Source organism: Carcharodon carcharias, chromosome 2, assembly GCF_017639515.1.
Source record: "Carcharodon carcharias isolate sCarCar2 chromosome 2, sCarCar2.pri, whole genome shotgun sequence".
NCBI lineage: Eukaryota > Metazoa > Chordata > Chondrichthyes > Lamniformes > Lamnidae > Carcharodon > Carcharodon carcharias.
In genome coordinates, this window is record NC_054468.1 from 75,219,504 (window position 1) to 75,230,241 (window position 10,738).

Sequence of the window (10,738 nt, forward strand, 5' to 3'; positions counted from 1 at the left end):
CCGCCCTCACGCCCTCTCCTCCCTCCCAGAAACATGATAGGGTCCCCCTTGTCCTCACTTATCACCCCACCAGCCTCCGCATTCAAAGGATCATCCTCCGCCACTTCCGCCAACTCTAGCATGATGCCACCACCAAACACATCTTCCCTTCACCCCCCTTATCGGCATTCCGTAGGGATTGCTCCCTCCGGGACACCCTGGTCCACTCCTCCATCACCCCCTACTCCTCAACCCCCTCCTATGGCACCACCCCATGCCCACGCAAAAGATGCAACACCTGCCCCTTCATTTCCTCTCTCCTCACCGTCCAAGGACCCAAACACTCCTTTCAAGTGAAGCAGCATTTCACTTGCATTTCCCCCAACTTAGTCTACTGCATTCGTTGCTCCCATTGTGGTCTCCTCTACATTGGAGAGACCAAACATAAACTGGGCGATCGCTTTGCAGAACACCTGCGGTCTGTCCGCAAGAATGACCCAAACCTCCCTGTCGCTTGCCATTTTAACACTCCACCCTGCTCTCTTGCCCACATGTCTGTCCTTGGCTTGCTGCATTGTTCCAGTGAAGCCCAACGCAAACTGGAGGAACAATACCTCATCTTCCGACTAGGCACTTTACAGCCTTCCGGACTGAATATTGAATTCAACAACTTTAGGTCGTGAGCTCCCTCCCCCATCCCCACCCCCTTTCTGTTTCCCCCTTCCTTTTTTTCCAATAAATTATAAAGAGTTTCCTTTTCCCACCTATTTCCATTATTTAAAAAAAAAATTTAATTTTTTTTTTAAAAATGTTTTTAAAATCTTTTATGCTCTCCCCACCCCCACTAGAGCTATACCTTGAGTGCCCTACCATCCATTCTTAATTAGCACATTCGTTTAGATAATATCACCAACTTTAACTTTAATACCTATGTGTTCTTTTGTACTATTGTTGTTGACATCTTTTGATGATCTGCTTCTATCACTGCTTGTTTGTCCCTACAACCACACCCCCACTCCACTTCTCTCTCTCTCTCTCTCTCTCTCTGGCCCCCACACACACACACCTTAAACCAGCTTATATTTCAACTCTTTCTTGGACTCGAATTCAAGTTCTGTCGAAGGGTCATGAGGACTCGAAACATCAACTCTTTTCTTCTCCGCCGATGCTGCCAGACCTGCTGAGTAATTCTGTTTTTGTTTTTGTTTTGGATTTCCAGCATCCGCAGTTTTTTTGCTTTTATAACTAAAGAATGGGACCTAGACACCCTCAGCCGCTTGCCGAATGGCATGACATGAAATGATTAATGTAGTCTTAAGAGTAAGTAAACATTTTCTTATAAAAGGTCAAGTAGATGTGAAATACAGTTACTTTCCTTCCTGCATGTTCCTGCCTTAAAACAGGTTAAGGACTTGAAGTAAAACATTTACTAATGGTATTAAAAGACACAAATGACAATTAGTAAATATACTGAATTGCGTGAAATATGCATTTTTAATTTCTATTTTTGCTTAAAACCTTATTTTCAACATTGGGAATTTCAGTTTCTGAGAAAAAGATGGCAAGACAAAAATTAAAATCCTAAAGCCATTTTGGCAAGTTCTCAGAATTGATAATGCGGTTTGTTTTCACAAGGTCTTCATAGTTTCTAACGACAGACTTCCTTTTTGAAAGCTGATTTCCTTACTTTTGATTTGATTTGTTCCCTACCTCTTCACATCTATTCTGCTTCAGGTTGCCTGGTGTCTCCACAAGATTAATTCCTAACAGCACTGTGAACATACTTGCAGCAGATGGACTACAGCAATTCAAGAAGGCAGCTCACCACGACTTGTCAACGGAAAGTAGGGATGGGCAACAAATGCTAACCTTGCCAGTGACACCCACATTCTATGAAAGCATGAAAAAAAAAACTCACACAAGTGGCCAAATTTAGTGAATGTATCTTCAAATGACATGTCCTACCAACTGCACCATCAGCCTCAGACACTCATCAATTCACCACACCCCCATTACTTACCTACCAACAATATCCATGAGTCAGGACTCATACATAACATTTATATACCTCACATCACACTCACATACATAGCCTGCTGCCTTACATCCACATCTCGCAGCTTGGACACAAAGCCATTCAATCATGACAACTATATCACCCAAACATATTGCACAAAACTCTTCTCTCTCTTGCAGGTTGAGGTGGCTCATGATCAGAGACAGCAGCACCTAACCAAAGGGGACAGGCACCTGAATGTCCTAACCCCATAGAGGTGAAGATGGTGGCCATCATTGCTGAGCCTCTGGCCAATGGCAGTGCTGAAACTATTGAAGATGATGATATCTTCATAATAATTCTCCTTTTCTCATCCCATTTCCCCCTCATCTCACAGTATCTTCTGATTTATAAGCTGCAGATGGTGTTAAGCATTCACCTCTTACTTTACTCCTACTCCATGCACCAGTGCCTTACCATTGTGCCTTTTAATCTTCAGATACCGAAGAGGGGCAGCTGACCATGCAGTGGAGGAGCAGCAAGGAGAGGGCAATAATAAAAAAATACAATCGCTTGATTTCACACTCACAGCCACCAGCTCAGATACTACATTGCATGAATCTTGAAGGACAGTTTAGAGGCATGATCTGCACATGGTGAGACATTAGACATGAGTAGGTTGCAGCCAGGGCAGGGGGCAAGAATAATGCAGGTGCCAGCTCACAGAGTTCTGCTGCTGTGAACTCCGATGAGGACTTTGATGGAGCAGCATATAGCATAAGGCTAATGGATGTACACAAAATACTTGGTACATCGGGAAGCCTGCCAGAAAGTTCAACGCCAAGGATCATGAAGGAATTGGGCACCAACCTGGCACAAGGTTTTGCATACAGTTTGGAGATACTGTATTCAAAAAGCTCTGCAGGGTGTCACAGCAGCCCAGTAATTTGTTCTCCAACCATCCCAGGGAGTGGCAGCAGATCCATGGAGCCTGCTGTCCTTCCTCAAGACAATAGCATCCATCCCCCCACCCTACCTCTCCACCAGTAACCCTGCTGTTGTCTGACAGCCAGTCAACCTAGACAGCTGATGCCCAAGCCGAGATGGTGCAGTCTGAAGCCAAACCTTCTGGACTTAGAGCTGCATGACGTTGTACTCCAAGACCATCTACAATCTCCTCACTGAAAGACAACAGCTTCCCATAAGCCATGCTACAACCAGTGAGGAGGCACTGTATAGGAGCAATAGGCCAGGCAAAGGCACATGGAAGACAGGCAGTAGGGAAATGCACAAGTGTGATTAGCTTAATTTTGTATGCAAGATGCCATAATTTCATTTATAAAATTTGATTGCAATGTTTATTTTGTGTTGGCTTCTACTTTTGCATCGTGGACATGAGGACAATGTGATGGTCAGCAACAGAACATAACAACATAAGAACTAGGAGCAGGAGTAGGCAATTCAGCCCCTCTAGCCTGCCCCACCATTCAATACAATCATGGCTGATCTCAATTCGGCCTTGATTCCAATTTCCCACCCTCTCCCCATAACCTTTCAACACGTTATGAATTAAAAATCTGTCTATCTCCTCCTTAAATTTATTCAGCATCCCGGCATCCACCGCACTCTGAGGTAGTGAATTCCACAGATTCATGACCCTTTGAGAAAAGTAATTCCTCCTCATCTCTGATTTAAGTCTACCATGCCTTAGCCTAAAACTATGGCCTCTCATTCTAGAATGCCTCACAAGGGGAAACATCTGCTCCTCAATTACTTTGTCTGTCCCCTTTAGCATCTTATACACCTCAATTAGATCTCCTCTCATCCTTCTAAACTCTAGCGAGTATGGACCTAAACTGTTCAATCTCTCTTCATCAGGCAAGCCCCACATCTCTGGAATTAATCTAGTGAACCTCCTCTGAACCACCTCCAATGCAACTACATCCTTCCTCAAGTAAGGGGACCAAAACATTGCACAGTACTCCAGGTACGGTCTCACCAATGCCTTGTACAGTTGCAACAACAATTCCCTATTTTTATACTCTATTCCTTTAGCAATAAATGCCAAAATTCTATTTGCCTACCTTACTACCTGCTGTACCTGCATACTAGCTTTCAGCGATTCATGCACGAGGACACCCAGATCCCTCTGCACTGAAGCATTCTGAAGTTTCTGTCCATTTAAATAATAAGTCACCTTTTCATTCTTCTGACCAAAATGGATAACCTCACACTTATCCACATTAAACTCCATCTGCCAAATTTTGGCCCATTCACCTAACCTGTCCATATCCATTTGTAAATTTCTTATTTCTTCATAGCAACTTACTTTCCCACCTATTTCAGTGTCATCTGCAAGTTTAGCTATAGTACCTTCTATCCCTGAATCCAAGTCATTAATATAGATTGTAAATAGTTGGGGCCCAAGGACAGAACCCTGTGGCACCCCACTAGTTACAGCTTGCCACTCAGAAAAAGACCCATTTATCCTGACTCTGCTTTCTGTTGGTTAGTCAATCCTCTATCCAAGCTAATATATTACCCCTAACTCTGTGTGATCTTATCTAGCGTATTAACCTTTTGTGCGGCACCTTATCAAAGGCCTTCTGGAAGTCCAGATGTACATCTACAGGATCCCCATTATTCAATTTGCTTGTTACATCTTCAAAGAGCTCTAGCACATTAGTCAAACATGATTTACTCTTCATAAAATCATGCTGACTCCAATGGATTGCATTTTGACTTTCCAAATGCCTCATTACTACTTCCTTAATAACGGATTCCAACAATTTCCCAATGACAGACATTAAACTAACTGGTCTATAGTTTCCTACTTTCTGCCGCCCCCCTTTTTTGAATAAGGGCATTATATTAACCTTTCTTCCAATCCACTGGAACCTTTCCAGAATCCAGGGAATTTTGGAATATTATTACCAATGCATCCACTATCTCCGCTGCCACTTCCTTTAAGACCCTGGGATGTAGGCCATCAGGTCCTGGAGGCTTGTCACCCTTTAATCCCAATAGCTTGCTCAGTACTTTTTCTCTAGTGATGGAGATTGTTCTAAGTTGCTCCTTTGCTATACTCTCTGCACTACCTGTTACTATTGGGGTGGTACTATTGTCCTCCACCGAAAAAATTGAGGCAAAATATTGATTAAGCGTCTCTGCCATTTCTACGTTCCCACTATTAACTCCCCAGTCTCATCCTCCAAGGGACCAACATTCACTTTAGCTACTCTCTTTCCTTTCATATACTTGTAGAAGCTTTTGCTATCAGTTTTTACATTTTGCGCTAGTTTTCTTTCATAATTTACCTTTGTTCTTTTCGTTATTTTTTTACTAAAGCTTTGTTGACCTTTGAAAGTTCCCCAATCTTCCAGCCTGCCACTGACCGTTGCAATTTGGTTTACCTTAGTTTTTTTCCTTTAAGTTATCTTTAACATCGTTGCTTAGCCATGGATGCTTTTTCCCCCTCTTACCATCGTTCTTCTTCTTTGGAATATACTTTACTTGGGAGGAATTGAATTTCTCCTTAAATATCAGGTGAAAAGTAGAGTGGGGCGGTTGCTGCCTGGGGAATTTGGTTGCAATGACTGATACCACACTAATTAGTCCTGCAGATAGCCAAAGCAGAAAAACACTGCCCAAGTTGATGTCTCTCTTCCTCCTCCTCCCCCTCATTCACCTGCTCCTCAGCCTTCCATCTATTAGCTAGTGGCAAGGGTTGTGCCCTAATGATGGCAAGCTTGGCACCTTGCAGCAGACCGCCCACACTTTAAACTGTGTGCTGCACTTCTCCAGAGCAGTTCAAGCAGCAGAATTGCTCTTTAGGCACCAATGGTCTGCTCTAACACGTTTCCTGTGGAGAATACGAACATGGAGCAGGAGTTGGCCACTCAGCCCCTCAAGTCTGCTCCGCATTCAATAAGATCATGGCTGTTCTGATTGTAACCTCCCGCCTAACCACCCCCTGCCCCCCCGATGACCTTTCACCCCTTTGTTAATTAAGAACCTATCTAGCCCTGCCTCAAAAATATTCAAAGACCCTGCTTCCACTGCCTTTTGAGGAAGAGAGTTCCAAAGACTCACAGCCCTCTGAGAGAAAGTATTTTGCATCATCTCTGTCTTAAATGTTGTTAAACCGCGACCCCTAGTTCTAGATTCTCCCACAAGAGGAAACATCCTCTCCATATCCACTCTGTCAAGACCCCTCAGGACCTTAAAGGTTTTGGTCAAGTCACTCTTCTAAACTCCAGTGGGTACAAGCCTAACCTGTCCAACCCGCCTATTCCTGCTATTAGTCTAGTAAACCTTCTGAGCCGCTTCTAATGCATTTACATCCTTCCTTAAATAAGACGATCAATACTCTACAAAGTACTCCAGATGTGTTCTCACAAGTGCCCTGTACAACTGATCCATAACCTCCCTACTTTTGTGCTCAATTCCCCTAACATTAAATGATAACATTCTATTAGATTTCCTATTTACTTGCTGTACCTATGTACTAACCTTTTGTGATTCCTTCATTAGGACACCCAGATCCGTCTGAATCTCAGAGCTCTGCAATCTCTCACCACTTAGATAATATGCTTCTTTTTTACTCTTCCTGTCAAAATGGGCAATTTCACATTTGTCTACATTATATTCTATTTGCCAGATCTTTGCCCATTCACTTAATCTATGTCACTTTGTAACCTCTTTACGTCTTCTTCACAATTTACTTTCCTACCTATATTTGTGTTGTCAGCAAATTTAGCAACCATACCATCTGTCCCTTCATTCAAGTCATTTATATATATTGTAAAAGGTTGAGGCCCCAGAATTGATCTCTGTGGCATTCATTACATCCTGCCAATCAGAAAAAGACCCACTTATGGCTACCCTCTGCTTCCTGTTAGCTAGCCAATCTTCTATCCATGTCAATATGTTCTCTTCTACACCATTAGCTTTTATTTTCCGCAATAACTTTTGATGTGACACCTTATCAAATGCGTTCTGGAAACCCAAGTACAGTACATCCACTGGTTCCCATTTATCCACAGCATGTGACTCCTTCAAAGGATTCCAATAAATTGATTTCCCTTTCACAAACCACGTTGACTCTGCCTGATTGCCTTAAGCTTTTCTAAGTGCCCTGCTATAAAATCTTTAATAATAGCTTCTAACATTTTCCCTATGATAGATGTTAAGCTAACTGGCCAGTAGTTTCCTACTTTCCCTCCCTTTTTGAACAAAGGAGTTACATTTGCTATTTTCCAGCTAATGGAACTTGCCCAAATCTAGGAAAATTTAGAAAATTAAAACCAATCCATCAACTATTTCACTAGCCACTTCTTTCAAGACCCCAGGATGGAGTCCATCAGGACCTAGGGATTTGCCAGCCTGTAGCTCCAACAATTTGCTCAATACCACTTTTCTGGTGATTGTAATTTTCCCAGTTCCTCCCTCCCTTCCATTTCCTGATATACAGCTATTTTTAGGATGTTACTTGCATCCTCTATAGTGAAGAATGATGCAAGATACCTGTTCGATTCATCTGCCATCTCCTTACTTTAACTCTTTTCTTATTTAAATATTTATAAAAACTCTTACTATCCATCTTTATATTTCCTGCTACCTTTATCTCCAACTCTAATTTTTCCTTCCTTATTAATCTTTTTTGTCATTCTTTGTATTCTTTATATTCCATCCAATCTTCTGACCTGCCACCCATCTTTGCGCAATTATATGCTTTTTCTTTAAGTTTGATATTGTCTTTAACTTTTTTAGTTAACCACGGATGGTGGGTTCTCCCCTTGGAATTGTTTCTTTCTCATTGGAATGTATCTATTCTGTGTATTCTGAAACATCCTTTAAAAGCCTGCCACTGCATCTCTATGGACCTAACCCTTAATCTTATTTGCCAGTTCACTTTAGTCAGCTCTGCTTTCATGCCCTCATTTAAGTTTAAAAAAGTACTCTTGGGCCCACTCTTCTCTCCCTCAAACTGAATGTAAAATCCCATCATATCATGATTTCTGCTACCCAAGGGTGCCTTCGCTATAAGGCTATCAATTAATCCCATCTCAATGTACATTACTAGGTTGGCTCCAGAACCTGCCATTCCAAGAAGCTATGCCGAAAACATTCCTAGGCTACCTGTGCCCATCTTATTTTTCCAGTCTATCTGTAGATTAAAATCCCACACGATTAGCACTGTACCTTTCTGACAAGCTTCTATTATCTCTCTCTTTAAACTCTGGCCTACCGTGTAGTTACAATTAGGGGGCTAGTACACCACTCCCAAAGTTACTTCTTGCCTTTATCATTCTTCATCTCAATCCAAACTGCTTCTACATTCTGGTTTCCTGAACTTGGGTCACCCCTCTCTAATGCACTGATACCATCATTAATTAACAGAGCCACCCTTCCACCTTTTCCTAACTTCCTGTCCTTCCTGAATGTCACATAGCCTTCAACATTCAGGTTTCAGCCTATGTCACCATGCAGCCATGTCTCTGTAATGGCTTTCAGGTGGCACTTATTTATTTCTATTTGCACTATCAGTTCATCTGTTTAGTTTCAAATGTTACCTGCATTTGGATACAGAGCCTGTAAGTTTGTCCTTTTATTATTTTTGTAATATCTGGCCTTATCTGCTGATTTAGTCTTAGATTTGTACTCTCTGTCCCTTCCTGTCATATTCTGTTTATCATTTCCTATATTAGTACCTTTCTCTCTTGCTTTGTCTCTACTGTTTGGTTTCCCACATCTTCCTAAATTTGATCCCTTTCCCCCACTATTTAGTTTAAAGCCCTCGCCACTTCCCTAGCTATGCAGCTCACTAGAATATCAATCCCCAGCACGGTTCAGGTGTAGACCATCCCAAAGTACAGCTCTACTTTCGCCAGTACGGGTGCCAGTGCGCCACAAACTGGAATCCCGTTCTCCTACACCAGTCTTTGAGCTACACATTTATTTCTCCAATCTTATTTGCCCTATGCCAATCTGCATGTGGCTCAATTAATAACCAAGAGGCTATTACCTTTGAGGATCTGCTTCTTAATTTGGTGCCTAGTTCCTCATACTGCCTATACAGGACCTCCTTCCTTGTCCTCCCTATGTCATTGGTACCTCTACATGAATGGCAACCAGATCATCCCCCTCCCACTGCAAATTCCTCTCAAGCCCTGAGCAAATGTCCCATTCCTTGCCAAGCAACACAGTCATCTGGACTCTTGCTCTTTACTACAGAGAACAGTGTCAATCCCCTTTACTATACTGTTCCCCCCTACCACCACTACATTCCTTTCTGGTCCCCCTACTTGAATGGCTTCCTGTACCACAGTGCTATGTCAGATCATCCACCCTTCAGCCCCCACACCCAGCTAAACAAGCTGAAAGAACCTCAAATCTGTTGGACAATTGCAGAGACTTACACCACTGCCCACAGTCACAGCCTCCTGTCCCTGGCCACCTTCCAAATCAGAAGACCCGATCTAAGTGGTGTGACTGCCTCCTGGTACAAAGCGTCCAGGCAACTTTCCCCCTCCCTGATGTGACACAGCGTCTACAGCTCAGCCTCCAGCTCAATGACTCTGAGCCAGAATTCCACAAGGTGCAGACACTTACAGCCGACGTGTGTGCCCTGGAACACACTAGCATCCAGGACCTCCCACATGCTGCAGCCATGATGCATCACCTGTTCTGCCATCCTTATGTGCTTTAATTAATTTCTTAGTTATTTCATTCAATTATTTATTTTCTTTCATGTATTTTATGAATCTTACCACAAATTCCTGTACTATGGTAGAGCAAAAACCAATTCCTGCAGGGTGAAAAAAAAAAGGGGGCATCTCCTGCCCCCTCCCCACCAAACTCCCTCAGCTCACCAAACTCTCTCACTACCTCACACATAACATGGCATTAGGCTAGCATGCTGCCCAGGTTTAAGTGTTTTGCAAACCAGAGTCAAGAGCCATGGCATCAGTAGAAAGCCCCTGTTGCCCTATAGCCAACCTCAGGTTTGCATTGGTGGTTCAAATGCATCTGGTACTGCAGAATGTCACAGATTGAAGGCACCATGACTGCTGCCAAGATAATGTGTTGCATACGATCACACACTAGCTGGTAACTGAGGGAATAGAAACTCTATTGGTTCCACGACATGACAGAGTTGACATGCAACGCCCACTAAACAATGCAAGTGCAATCAATGATACCCTCCACCATGGAGAATCCTGAAATCGTAGCAAACCCTGGTGCTGGGTCCACTTGCTTGTCTCTGACGAAGGGAGAATGAAATGTACTTATCGCTCTCTCAATATGGAGCCTCAGTGACAAACCTTACACAACAGTGGACAGCAAACTGTGATGTTTATAGTGCCTCCAGCCCAGAAAGAGCCAGGCTTGTAATAGTTCACTGCCACAGTCACCTGCATGGTAACTAGCAACACTGTGCTTGTCCTGCTCTGACGTTGCAGTTGTGGCTACAGCATGTGGCAGATTTTAATGGGGACATTCTTACTGAAACACAGACGTCGCACACATTGTCACCTGATAAAGTTCAGATAGAATTACTCATTGAGCGCCATGTGTGGTTATGGCCTCTCCTCCCCTCCCTCTTCCAGCAGCTTGTCTGAGTCCGTCTGGCTCTCGTTCATTCTCCAGGTTATGCTGTATTCCAAAGGGAAGGCCTGTTAGTGCCTAGTGCCTGGGAGCAAATTGTTTGTGCAGAAGTCTGAAAGTCAGGCAACGTGCTTCAACATCTGCCACACGACT

The 10,738-nt window shown here is 43.2% G+C and overlaps 1 protein-coding gene across 16 annotated transcripts in view; it reads right to left on the reverse strand.

Annotated features, from left to right (window-relative positions):
• The window catches only part of LOC121275080 (beta-galactoside alpha-2,6-sialyltransferase 1-like), a 169,185-nt gene that overhangs the window by 128,014 nt on the left and 30,433 nt on the right, over positions 1-10,738 (reverse strand). For 7 of the 16 annotated variants that reach the window (XM_041182496.1, XM_041182543.1, XM_041182556.1 and 4 more), the window contains exon 2: positions 10,514-10,633. The exons of 7 other annotated variants lie outside the window; for them this stretch is intronic. The gene's annotated coding sequence lies outside the window, so the exon portion shown is untranslated. Of the gene's footprint in view, positions 1-1,689; positions 1,782-10,513; positions 10,634-10,738 lie in introns of those variants that run through there. 2 more of the 16 variants (XM_041182535.1, XM_041182589.1) reach the window with 2 other exon arrangements.